Source organism: Manacus vitellinus, unplaced genomic scaffold, assembly GCF_001715985.3.
Source record: "Manacus vitellinus isolate BGI_N305 unplaced genomic scaffold, ASM171598v3 scaffold_27_pilon, whole genome shotgun sequence".
Lineage (NCBI taxonomy): Eukaryota > Metazoa > Chordata > Aves > Passeriformes > Pipridae > Manacus > Manacus vitellinus.
In genome coordinates this window covers 5,527,745-5,541,172 of record NW_021940039.1, presented here as the reverse complement: position 1 = coordinate 5,541,172, position 13,428 = coordinate 5,527,745, and the positions used below count along the sequence as shown (strand labels likewise).

Genomic DNA, 13,428 nt, shown 5'->3' with positions numbered 1-13,428 from the left:
TGCAATGGGTTATGGCCATCCCTGACTCAGAGAGGAGAGGGCAAGCAGGGGAAGGGTTTGCAGAGTTCTGTCTGTTTCCAGGGCTGGCAAGCTGGAAAAAAAAAAAATCCCTGTAATGCCAGGAAACTGCTCCCTGCCCTGTGCACCAGGGTGTTTGTAACCCTGGATGGAGAAAGGATGGAGCATGAGCTGAGCAGCTCTCCTGGGTTTGCACTGAGGACTCTTCCTGCCCCAAAGCAACACTGCCTGGCCCTGCCCACCTTGTGTGTGGGGCCAGCAGCTCCCAGGACTGCAGGGGTGGCAAGTCTCCTCCTCATTCAGGGCCAGCCCAGCTCCTTGCAGAGGGGAGAGGCAGCTGTGCCTGGAGAGACGTTGCATGACTCCTCCTGAGTGTGGCCTAATTTTGAGGGAGCCACTGCCCTTCCCTGACTGTCCAGCCCTTTCCCCTCACCTGTCCCATGTGCTCACATTGCCTCTCACATTCCTACCCTATGCTGGGCTGAGACCTCACTCACCCAGGCAGAATATTCTGGACTGGTTGGCTGGGCAAGTTCCCAGGTCTCAGGCAAGGTTAGGGATGCTTTTCCAGTGAGGTGGCTGCAGTTGGAAAGGCTCTTTCCTCCCTGCATCTGAAGCTGGATGGGGACCAAGCACTTGTGGTCCTGAGCCTTTCTGTCTGGAGCCCTTGCAAAGCCTGGGCTGGATGCACTGGGGCTCAGCTCCAGCTTGGGTTTTCCCCATCCCAGGTGGTGTCTGTGAGACCACTGGGCACTGTGCAAGAACCTTACGTCAACAGTCATCACATTTTGCCACCTTCTGGGGCAAAATAGTCTTTTTTTCCTTCATTTACCATGATTTCCTTTGAGTTGTGGGAAGGCTGATGGAAGCAAAGGCAAGAGTGAGATTCCACCTAGTTGAGATTTGTCTCTTTTTTTGAAGGGTGAGAAGGCTATTGATGTTGGGACGAATTGGTGGCAAAGGCTGTTGAGCAGAGAGGCTTAGGGAGGTAGTGTGGTCCCATGGAGCAGAGTAACACCAAGAAAGGTGGAGTCACGTCTTGGGCTATAATACGGCCGTGTTTCCGTAGGGGAAACACTGTAGATGTTCCCAAGGGGAGGTTACAGCATCTCTGGAAGCGCTGGATGCTTTGTTGGTACCAACGCTCTGCCTTGCTTCTCTGGGATCCTCTGGGAGGTGGTGAAGCAGCAATTTACCCCAGACCCTGCAGTGCAGACTCCCTGTCCTGCCTTTGCTGGGCTAGTGACGGGTGCTGTGGCCCCATCAGCCAGAATGTTCCTGCCAGCAATTCCGTGGCTGCTGCCACCACCGGAGATGTCGGTGGGAGGCAGAGAACAGGGTGTCTGCAGGCCCCCAGCTCTCTGAATCACCTGCTCAGCCCTTTGGTTGCCGGGACTTGCAGCTGCCTAAGCTGTGTTTACCCTTCCCCAATCCCTTTTCTCCCTTTTCCCCAGGCAGACTGAAGCCAGACAAGAAAGGGCAGATGCGTCTCCCCCTCGACAAGTTGCTGCAGGTGAGGCAGGAGCTGCTTGGCACGAACACCTGAGCCACCTGGCCCTCCTGCCGGGTTAACCATTCCGGGCGGGCGGGCAGGAGCGGCGCTGCGGCGGCGCTGGGCAGCTCGCCAGGGAATGCGTGGGAGCAGGGGCTGGGGGATGCTCCGGGGAGAGGGAACGGCCCCACTGAGGATCCTCTTCCCCAGGCTGCAGGCGTCGAGTCGGGGCACTCCCAGTCTGGATCGGTGGCTGACGGGCGGCCTTTGGAAATGGAGCATCAGGCTCATAGTTTTCATATTTCCCCTCCTCCTGCCTTACTCCTCGCAGAAGGGAGCCCCTGGAGAACTGGGTCCGTCTGGGAGTAGGGGATAGCAGGGAATAGAGTTTTGCATCGCTGGGGCTGGGCAAGACAGGCCAGGTCTGCTCCTGGCCCAGCAGGTTGAATGGCTCGTGTGTCCTCAGCTGAGCTGGACCCAGACTAGTCCCTGTAAGAGGTGTGTCCTGGCTTGATGTTCAAACTGGCCTCCCCAGAGGGCATCACGTTCCCTGAACGGGATCACACTGGCAACACATCCACGTGCTTTCTGTGGGTTTCAGTGCACCTGCCTGGGTGGCAGCAGGAGCAACCTCTTGGAGCTGGGTGCAGGAATCCATCTTCAGGAAAGCTACCTGGAAAGTAGCCTGGTTTTCTGAAAGAACAAAAGCTTTACTGAAAATAAGATTTTCCCTCCAATCTATTTTCCTTGTCATGAAGGAGCCACGGTGACTTCTGTTGAAGGAAACGAAACCTAGTTTTAGTTCCATGTTCTGAGAAATGTTTGAAATACAATGGAGAATGTCTCTGGATTGGTTTTGAGCCCAGGTAAAGGGCAAAAGCTCTTGATTGATTTATATTTCAAACTTCTCTCGCCCTACTCGTCTGCCTGGAGTTCCAAACCTCAAAGTGTCCAGCTCCAAAGAAGGGAGTATTTGGCACAGGGGCTCATTTGGATTAAATTCAAGGCTGTTTTTATCTGTTTCAGGCAAATGTCATTGGGATCCTTTTGGTGTCACTTTGCTGTTCCCAAGTAGGTTCCTCGAGAAACAGTAGGAAGCTGAACATGTACATACATCTCTGAAGCACTCGGGTATTTCCAAGTGATGCAACTTCAGATTCCTTTCCCACCTCCCCCCCTTCCCCTTTGCTTCAAAGCCCTTTTTTGGCCTCGAAGATCAGCTTGGGTTTAGGGGTTTTTTTGTTACTGTTTTAGACTTCTTGAAGAGAGCCTTACCTGGGAGGAGGAGGTGGGCAGCCTGGACTGAGGGTGGTGCAGGCAGGGTGGCTGGGGAGATTCTGACCCTTTGGGGAGACCTTGTTCCAGCCTGTAGGTCTATCTATAAGTCTGGCCTGACTGTGAAATCCTCCCATGGCCAGGACACATCAGTAGGTGAGAAATAACATCAGCTATTTGCATGCAAGCTAAACTCATGGATCAGGCTGAGTAATGTGCTGTTTCATGTGTGAGACCTGTTGCCTTTCCATGAGAAGAACTCCTGATCTGTGTGTTAAAACAACAATTTAAGTAATTTTCTGTTTGGATGCTCCATAAAACATGGGGTTTGGCCATTGGTGGCCATTGCTCACTGGAAGATCCTGGCTTTCTACCTGGCCATCACTTGAAATTGTGTGTATCAGTGTGACAGTGCAATGTGACTTCTATCTGCCCGGTTCGTGGATGCTCTGGTGTGAGGTTTTGCTTGCTGAGGCTTTCACACAGGCTGCTCTCCCCAAAACCTTCCCTGTCACTGAACATGTGCCAATAAATCAGCCTGGGGAGGGACCATTCCAGTTTCGCTCATCCTCCAGACCTGTAACCAGCTGGCAGTGATGTCAAACACGACTTGTCCCTGCAGACAAAGTCATGCTCAACATCACTGTAATTAATCTGATTCCTCGAGGTCGTGGTTTGAACACAACCTAATTGTCTTGGGGAGGCAACACCCTCTGGGTCACACGGTGTCTCCGCACAGGGGTAGGTACTGTGTGAAACCTGGGGAGCAGCTGAGCTCAGAGGGGCCTCCCAACCCTGAGCTCTCCCCCCAGTGCTGGGGACTCTGAGTGAGGGGTTGGGAGCCACAGTGGAGCCTTGGTTTTATGTGGGGACCTGCCTTTCTGCTGCCCACCTGACTTTGCAGCTCAGTGTCCCCAGGAAGGAAAAATGGAGTGAAAACTTTTTTGCTGCTGGGAGAAGAGGCAAACAGGAAGGCTGTGTCCTGTGGTTTACTCCAGCAGGGAAGGAGAAATGTTTTCCCATCTACAAAAATCTTCTAAAAAAAAAAAAAGAAAAATCCTGCCCTCCTACTGCATAGGGCAAACCCTTCTGAAATAACCTGTCAGAAATTTCCAGTGAGGCTCAGGCTTTCCGAGACCTTTTCAGGAATAACCAGAGACGGTGTCTCTAGCCATTGTGGGCTGAGGGGACCCACATTTCTCTCCCTTGATGCTCCATATGAGACTGACATGATGCTCCATATGAGACTGACAGGACAGACTGTGGTGGACTTTTCCTAGGGTCCCACTGTTCCCCATGAAAGCTCTTGTTTTCATTGTGCTGTAACAAGGCCGTTGGGGTCATGTTCCCACCAGCTCTGCCCTGTGAAGAGGCAAGTGTGGTGGAAGAGATGGGGAACTCCACTGTCTTGGTTCTCTATTTCCTCTGCTTGGAGACAGCTCAGTTTTTATTTCCTGAGTGGCTACAGTTCGTTGCACGGCGCTTCGAGCCTTTGGACTGATTTTGCACACCAGGGTAGGGCCCCAGCCTCACAGTTCCTCCTGCTGCCACACTCCTAAAACCCTCCGGGGGGAAGGAGTCTGGGCTCCCTATTTGCAGGGAACAAGAGTCCCGGTGGTGAGGCTGGGATGTGGAACAAGCCGAGCGTTTTGTTTCGTCGCTCCGTACATGGCAGCGTGGCTAAACGCGGAGGCAGATTTCAAGGCACGGTCGTTTAACTACACTGGGAACGTCTGATTCCAGGCATGCTTATTTCACAGATTTTAGTTGCACATTTCCTGGGCAACAGTTTTGCAAATGTAATTCTGCAGGTAGGCTTTGGGGGGCTGAGGGCAGCGGATGCAGCTGGGCGAACGCTCGCCAGCGAAGGAACACGAAAGCCTCTTCCCCCTGCGCCTTGTGGGTTTGGTGTTGTTTTGTTTTCCCTCTTCAGATGAAGAGTCGGAAAACATCTGAGACCAATACTGGGATAGAGTGGGAGGAAAAGGAGGTTTCTGAAGTCCTGGTCAAGTTAATGGGAGCGCTTTCCTTTATGGATTATGAATTTGTTTTTTGTAGCTTGGCTCTGGTTTGTTTGCAGGGAGCATGGTTTGGCTCCCACTGTCCTCAGCAGAAGCAAAGCTGGACCAAAGTGGCCCTTGGTGCAAGACAGACTCAGGATTCAGATTTCTCTTTTTAAGGGGCCTGTTCTGTTGCCTGTTAGTGGGTCAAATTTTGTAGCTCTGACTCAGCCTGAACTTTCAGTGGCTTTTGCACCTGGAGATTTAAATATCTATCTACAGGGGAGGTGAGCACCAAACGGCATCCCTGGCTGCAACTCCTTAAGACGTTACTTCCCCCTTTACCCCCTCCAGCTGTTTATTATTTCCCTCCTGCTGCTGCTTACCACCTCCACGGTGAGTCAGAAGAATGGGACATGAATGTTCCCACCTCAGCTGCTTCAGCACAAAGTCTGGCAGCGGCTTCCTTCCAGCTGCTGGGGAAAGGGGGTTTAGGCAGAGCTGCCAGCCTTTGCCCAGGAGCCTTGGAGGAGAGTGCGAGAGCTGTTCCACCGGCGCTGCGCCGGCAGCGGGAGCCTCCGGCACAAGGGAGCAGATGAACAAGCTGCCGGGGGTGGCAGCGGTGGTGATAACATCTGGACCCACCCGAGGAGAGCACATCTCCCGATGCTGTAAGTGCAGGGTTGGGACCTTTCGCCGCTGAGCAGCCTTTGCTCCCACTGAGTTCAGCAAGAGTTCGGGGTGCTCAGCCTCTCGCAGGAGCGGGGTCGTGCAAGCCGCTGGCATTGGGTTTGATAGGAGCTGCACCTGAGGGAGCGCGCTGGGAGCGCTGCCTGCCGGGCTGGGCGAGCCCCTTTGGGATGGCTCCCGCCAAGTTCGCAGACAAAATGCAAGAGGGAGTCCACTGGAGCCAGCTGTTGGCTGGAACGGAATAGTTTTTAAAAGAGAATTGCTGTAGAAGCCAGGAGTCCCAGGGGAGCTGGAGCCTCCCCCCACCTCCCTTTGCTGGCTGGCGGGGGGCTGCGAGCACAGCACCCGCATCGCTCCGCGCAGGGCTCCGCGGTGGAGGCAGCCTTGTTGCCTTGCCGCAGCCAGGGAGGCATCGCTGCTCTGTCAGCCCCCTCTTCCCTCCCTTTCATCTCTTTCCTCCTCCCGTGGCCCCCCGAGTTCCCCCTCCAGCCTCAACCCGACTTGAAAAATCTCAAGGCAAATCCTGCTAAATAGGGACATTTCGCCCGGCTGCGTCCCTGCCCTCCCTGGTCTCTCGCTCCCTTTGCCGTTTCTGGCCTGCTGGGTTTTGTGTTTCAGTTGTTATAAATAAAGCTCCAGGCACTGATTTGGGTATACAATGACACCTTGTGTTATTAGACAGCACAGGACAGACTTTGCAAGGGGAGCCTGCTCGCCCGCCCTCCCTCTCCTCCGCTGCCTGCGGTCTGCGGGCAGCCTCCGCGGGCTCCGGGGCGGTGGCAGCAGGTGCTTCTGCCTCTCTGTCGCTGCCTAAAATCACAGCCCCCCAGGAAAAAAACCCACCCCAGAGGATCCTGGTCCCTGCTTGGACTGGGCTGGGTTTAAATATAGGCAGTAGTGGTGGAAATATCTGCACTTAAAGAAGGGAGCGTGGCAGAGGGTGACGCGGAAAGTCTGCTCTTCCCCAGTTTTGCGCCTCCAAAAAAGTGGGTGGGAAGTATTTGCAGGGGTTAAACCAGGGATGTCATTGTCACCCATCACCTCAGCCCTGCTGGGGGTGACCTGAGCTCACCCCAAATCGCCCAATGCCGTGGTGCTGGGCAGGATTTCACCCTGCAGCCGTGTCACCCGGCTCCTTCCCTGCCTGGCCGTTGGGTGCCTGGCAGAGGTGGGGGCTGAGCATCCTTCCACCCCAGGCTCACCCCATCCCCACATGGCATCCTCAACCCCCAGGAAGGGCTCTGTGAAAGCCACCTCATGCCAGCCACCCTCTTGTCTCTTGTTCCCTTGGGCACTAGCACTGGCTGGAGTGGGGGAAACTGAGGCACATGTTGAGTCACACGTGCCTGTTTTTGGCTCTCTCTTGGTATTTCCTCCCTTTCTTCAACACTGAGATTTGGGGACAGGACCCTGGGGCAGCTTTTTGGAGAGATATCCTGTGTTTCACTGGTCATCTCTCTGCAGGGAGACAGCAAGAGTCTTTGGGTGCCCATGCTGTGAAAAATTTGAGGCAGCAACTTAAAGGCTGAGAAATAAAAGTCCAGCCTGCAGGGTTAGGAAGCCTCCCATCGGGGCTAAGTTGATTTATCCAGATTATTTTAATTCTTTCAAAGACTTTTGGAAGGGGAGCTTTTGGGCACATTGCTAAGGAGTTCTGGTTATTGCAATTTTACTGATAGTTTTTGGGATTATTTGAAGTCAATGAAATATCAAAGATGAAAAATTTCCCCTTGAAAACTATTTCTGTGTTGTTTTTTTTTTTTGTTTTAGTTGTTTGGGTTTTTCTTTCCTCTCACCCCTGGATTTGTGCTGTGAAGAAAGGGTACCCCAAAACCTCTTTCTAGCTGGATGAATGGTGCTTTACACTTGCTGGCCATGTCACCATGACCATAAAAGCAGGCTGGGATTGCTGTTTTTAAACTTCTCCTGAGTAAAAACATGGGATGGGGTTGGTGCCTGGATTACTGCTGGTCTTCCCCTTCCTCCCCACCTCTTGTAAAAGAAAGAACATGTAGCACATGGGGGTTTATTTTTGTGGTCTTGTGATCATTGGACTGGGGAGATGCAGACCTAAGGAGAAGGTACTAAAATACCCTCTTTTCATGGTTTGGATGCCCACATTACTTTATAAGGTAAATAACCCAAACTATCCAATAAAATTCCAACACTGTGCATTAATAGAGTAATGGAGATATTTAACGTATGCAGTAAAGCTGCTATTCCAGAGCCCTAGGCCTGCTTTAGTAGCTATAACAGGAGTGAATAAGATCTTTTCCTGCTTTTATTTATACACATATAATATCAAATATTACTGAGTTGTTGCTTGTTAATGTTAGCCAAAGGGGTTAAGAGAAATAAAAAGGGATTTTGGAACCATATCAGGGGAGAAAGAGCAAAAGTAGGCCCATTAATAAATGAGGGAGCTGAATTCAGCAATGATATTGAAGTGACTAAGTTACTGAGCTGCTTTTAAAATCAGTCTCTGGTAAAATCAGTGGAGACAATTAGGAGACCTTGTCAGATACAATCAAGGGCTCCCAAACAGAAGAGCAGCCCATGAGGAAATAGAGAGGCCATGAGGAATAGGGGAGTGAAGCCAGTGCTTGTTGAAGTCAGAGGAAAGGCTGACGTTGAGTCTGTGTAGCTGTCACTGGAATGTTGTGCTGACAGGTCAGAGATGTCCCTGCTGTGGGATGGGAGCTCACCTCTCCCCTAGGACATAGGAGAAATGTGGGATGGGGTAGGAAAGCCTGGGCAAGGGGGATGAAGGGAGAAATATACATTGGACCAGGCACTTTCCATCTGTCCACGTGGTAGAATTCTCTAGCGAAGGAGCAGGGGTGGCAGCAGGAGAAAGTCGGTGTTTAACACTTCCAGCAGTGCACCTGAAGTTGAAAATTTGCTCCTGTGTTGTCTGAGCTGGTGCTGTTGAAGGTGTCAGGGCTGTGGGAAGGAGCATGGCATGGCACATGAAGGGCTTATTGGGGGTCAGAGCAGCCCAAGGGAACTCAATGAACACAACACTCCATGGCTGGTTCTGTCCAGGGCCTCCAAACATCTCACTGGAGACACAGAGCCATGGGTTGAAACGCTGCAGTGAGTTCCTGCAAGTGAAAGATGTAGGTGACCAGATATGGACTGAATGATGGGAGAACCCAGCACCCATTTGAAGGTCACATCCTCCATCGTGGGCTTTTTTTCAGGATGGTCCAGGTCACTGTTTACATCCCTCTCCTACATCATAGTGAAAGTTTTCATTAGATGCAGAAAGGCAGTGAAGTCGAGGAGGAAAGGGAAAGGCTGGGAAGGTTTGCTCCAGGAGGGCAGAAATAACCATGTCACCTGGAAAATGCCAAGTGGATGTAACTGCAACAGAGATCCAGAGGGAAAGAGCTTCTTGCAGAACAGCTGAAGGAGGTTTGGAATAAATATCACCCCAGGACTGGAGAGCACTGGTCTAAATGTTGTTCTTGGGGACCCAACTCTGAAGCTGGCTGTGGTCTCAGGAAGGCTAAAACCTTCTGTTGTGTACATCTTGTGTAAGTGCAAGATCTGCCTTTTGATATTTTTGGGGCAACAGATGCTGAGGCCATGTGTCAGACAGCCCTGGAGACTCTACCCTGGTTCCTTCTCTCTTGCTTGTGTTCACAGCACTTTTCCAGTGCCCAAGTCTGGGCTTTACAATGACATCCAAGTGTAAACCCACTGGGAAGGGATTTGGAGTAAAGCACTGCAATGACATGGAGCAGGAGTTTCCAGGATGCAAGAGAACAACTGCAGCCCTGGGTGCAGTCCTTGGTGAAATGATGGATGGCAGAGACTGTAGCTGTTCTTTATAAAAGAAGGGTGTAAATGCAAAGAAAGAGGCTTGGGGGTACCCAGCCTTTAAAATGTCAAGTGAAGGTGGGAGTGGTTGGATTGAATTACACAAAGGAAAATGGAGACTGAATAGTGGTTAAAAACCCAGCAAATTAACAGCAGCAAGAGAACAGCTCTTGAACAACAGGCTGGCAGTGCCAGCTTTGAGTTGTTTTAGACACAGCCATGAGAAGCTCTCAGATTTAGAGGTGTTTTGCAGGAATGTGGTGAAGGGGTAGGTTTGCTCCAGCCTTTTCTCACTGAATTGCCTTGAATTCCTTTGGCTAAACTTGTTGTCATGAGAGGAACTGGTTCTCGTGGAGCTCAGCCAGGGCTTGCAGCTGTGTGGAGGGTGGGAAAGCTCCCTTGGAGTTCCCCAACTCCTCCTCGATGGGAGGCAGGTTGGGTGGTTGGTTTATTTGTTTATTTTGGCGCAGAAGGATGGGATTTGGGGATCTGAGTTTGATTCCTAGCTTGTGGGCTGTTAAGTAAATAACAAAATCTCTGTTCCTTGGCTTTTCCAGCTCTGTAATGGGGTTAAGGACCTTCCCCCTGCTTTGTTGTCCCGTGGTCTCATCCAGTGCCCACTCCAGGTGCTGGGATGGCTCCTGCTTTCCTGGTCACAAGTTAGATTGACCTCCAGGTTAGGAACTGTGAGAGGAGAAAAACTGGGACAGTGCAGCCCAGATCTCTCTAAAATCTGTATTCCTACTAACTGCCCAAAATCACCTGTTGAAGAATGCTGGATAAGCAGCTTCTGAGTGTTATGTGCTTTATTTATTACAAAATATGAAGGAGGGGAATTGCTGGTGGGGTTTGAAGAGATTCCCCTGGAAATGTAAAATCATAATTTCTTGATTATTTTTTTTAATGATTTTGGGACTAAGAGGGTCGTTGGAACAACAGCAAGACAAGCAATCCTTTCTCTGCAGGTATGAGACACAATTATGATTCCCATGTGGCTGAGGCTGGAGATCATGTAGTCAATGAAGGAGTGAACACTAGAGAAGTGTCCACAGTGTTGGGGAGATGCATCAGCTCCAGCTCTGCTGGCTTTTACTGGAGTCTCACAGAGGCTGCAATTCCACACTCAGCCCTTCCCTCTTCTTTATCCCATCCATGTTCCTCTTTCCTCTTTCTCTTCAGCTATTTAGTCTAGAAAAAATCGTAATGCATTTTTTAATGTGGCTTCCCTGCGTGCAGATTTCCTTTCTCTTCTCTGTGCAGACATTTTTCACCCTCTCAGTGTCCCTGAGCTGTGTCCCACAGCCAACGCTGGCCTAGGTGGCTTTGCCCTCTGTGCTGGAATGCCAACAGCCAGAGCTTTCCTCACACATCTCTTCTGAGCCTCAGTGCCTTTCCTTCCCCGTCACATGACTAGAGTTTGTGGGAATCTGTTCTGGTTTAAGTTGAAAATATGCATTTGAGACAGAGAGGGTGGGAGAGAGGCATGCAGACCTCACCCCTCAAAGCCCAACCCATCCACACTCCCAGACTCCTTCCAAAAGGAAAGTCAGAGAAGAACCACCTGATCCCTGTTTCTTCCAATTCTCATAATTTACAATCAGCCTTTTGGGCTGCTCTTTGGTGAGGGGCTGCCCCATGGGGCTAAAATTCTGTAGGACAACAGTTTTCAGTGATTTGTACACCTTGCCTCCTCCCTGAAGCCATGGGAGCAGCTCATGGAGGACAACAGCATGTTGGCCTCAGTGGCACCAGACACACTCAGTCTCATGTGTGCCCATTTTACGGGTTGGAAACATCAAATAATGAGCTTTGTCTCTGCATGGGTGACCTGCCTGCAGTGCCTGGGTTCCTGGCGTTGTCTCCTCTTTCTGGGTGGCCCTGTGTGGGTGGACAGCTGGGGAAGCCACCCACCTCTGTGAGGTGATAAATCCTGGACTTGCAGAGCCACTAGCACATGGCTGAATTTTGCCAGATTTGGTCCCTTTTCTCTTGGCTGGGTGTGTGTGACCTGAAAACGTCCCCAGGAGAAAGTGTCCGGCTCCCCTACAAAGGAGCGCGTCGCTCTTTATGTCTCAGTTCACTTTCCTATTTAAACGCCCTTCGCTGCCAGGGCTGACAAATTCCCTGGGTGACCCCAAAGGAGGTGGCTGCCCAGTGTCACCGTGGGGGGTACCCGCTCAGGACACCCAGCAGGAGCCCAGAGCCTGCCCAATCTGCCTCCCCGTGCTGCTCCCTGCTCCAGCCCGGCTCAGCCGGGAGCTGGCTGGTGAGCCAGGGAAAAAAGAGGCTGCAGCAAAAGATGGAACAAACAGAATTTTTTTTTGCATCTAGAGGGGGAAGCACAGAGCTAAAAATAAAACGGGAAGATCAGTATCTGTCAGGCTGACGGCGGATTGGCTCTGTGGAAATGCATGTAATTACCAGGCTGTAGGTAGACATTTGCATGGAGCGAATAGCAAGCTACCGAGACAAGGTTACGCTTTAACCTTTAAGTCCTGAATCTGCTGGAAAACTAAGACAGAACTGCAGGAAATTAACTTAAATTAATCGAGTCGCTGTGGCTGAGCCACATGTTACTTCAGTGTGTGTCACTTCATGGCACACAGTGCCTTGCTGCCCCTGTGCCCTGGCTCCTGGAGGAGGGAGATGCTTTGGAAGCAAGTTTGGCATGCGTGGATGTCTCCCTCGATTGGGGATTCAACTTGACTGGGAAGAGGAGCTGTGGCTTTTTGTGGTCCATGTGCCTCCTTTCTTAGCATCCTTTGAGCTGGCAGTCTCCAAATGGGTTGAAGGAATTTGGGCAAAGGGATCTGTCCTAGGGGACGCTGAAGGGTTGAGTGGTGGGTGCAGGTAAAATGCAGCCATGCTGCTCCATGGAGGACCAGGGAGGGGATGTGGTTGAGGGGATGGAGGTTTTGTTGAGTGCCTAGAGCCTAAGCTCTGTGTGCAGAACCCTGCAGGCATCATTCAGTGCTGAAATTGTACAGATTAGAGCAAAGATGGTTCTTTTGTGCATGTTTGTGGGTGTGCGGTGCCTAACACGGTGAGTGCAGAACTGATCTGGTGAAAAACACCCAGAGCAATGAAAACCATGCTTGCAATGCTCCCACTCTGAGCTCCCATCGATGTTCCTGATGCTTTTGGGTTCCATGTTACCTGCTTCCCCTCTCTTGCTGCGTCCCATCATCCCCAGGTCAGACAGCACTGTAGGACAGGAGCAGTCTGGGGACGTGTGATGGGAGGAGGGAGACTCCTTAAAGGAGGAAAGATGGAGATGCCATGGATATATTTTCATTCCCAGCTGGCACAACCACTAGTGCTGCTGCTGCTGTGGGATGCAGGTATGAGCAGCTGAGTCAAGCTGAGGATGGAGGGGAAGTAGGCTGGAAAACACGTGGCTTTGAAGCCTGCAGTGACACTTTGCCTTCTGTTGTCATCATGCTGCCTTGAACGGTGGATGTGGTTTGGAGAATCCCAGTTTTTCCAGCCTCTTTGCCTCTTTGTTGGCCAGGCAATGCTTGTTTCCAAAAATGCTGCCTTCTTCCCTCTAGCTTGGGGACAATCTTGTCCACTGTATCGAAGCCATTGCTTGGCTCGCTCTGGTTGTGCTTCTGTGCTGTGTAGCAGAAGCTGAAAGTAGAAACAGTGTGGTGGGACCAGCTGGTGCAGAGCACGACCACTCACCTCCCCAAAGGGCTGGGCCACGGGGAGCTCAAGCTGCTCTGTTGGCTCCCCATCAGCTTCTGAATCCAATTTAAGGTTCTGGCCCTAATCTTCAAAGCAACTAATGGAGGAAGTGCCAATGGCATCAAAGGCTGAATTTTGTTCTGTCAGCAGCACAGGCAGCTCCTCTGAGACACTGCAGAGCATGAAGGCTGGGATGAAACCTGGGAGAGCAGTCGCAGCTGGCCGGGATGTGGCAAGGGTGGCCAGTGGTCAGGGCTCTTGGCCCAGATTCTGGGATTTTGAAGTTGGTTCTTTGCTCTGTGTGACACTGGCTCGAGGTTCAGGTGCCTGAACACCATGAAATCCTCAAACCTGGTGCTTTGAGGAGTTTATGCAGAGGGAAGCTGGGGCTTTGTCTCTCTGCCTCTAGTGACCCATCTGTGAAACACAGATAAGTGCTGC

At 51.5% G+C, this 13,428-nt stretch overlaps 1 long non-coding RNA gene across 1 annotated transcript in view; it reads left to right on the top strand.

Moving 5' to 3' along the window:
* The first annotated feature begins 1,481 nt into the window (after positions 1-1,481).
* LOC108639986 overlaps positions 1,482-13,428 on the top strand; it is a 77,127-nt gene continuing 65,180 nt past the window's right edge. Inside the window, exon 1 of the long non-coding RNA XR_001920867.1 lies at positions 1,482-1,531. This is a non-coding gene — a long non-coding RNA (uncharacterized LOC108639986). The remainder of the gene's footprint in view (positions 1,532-13,428) is intronic.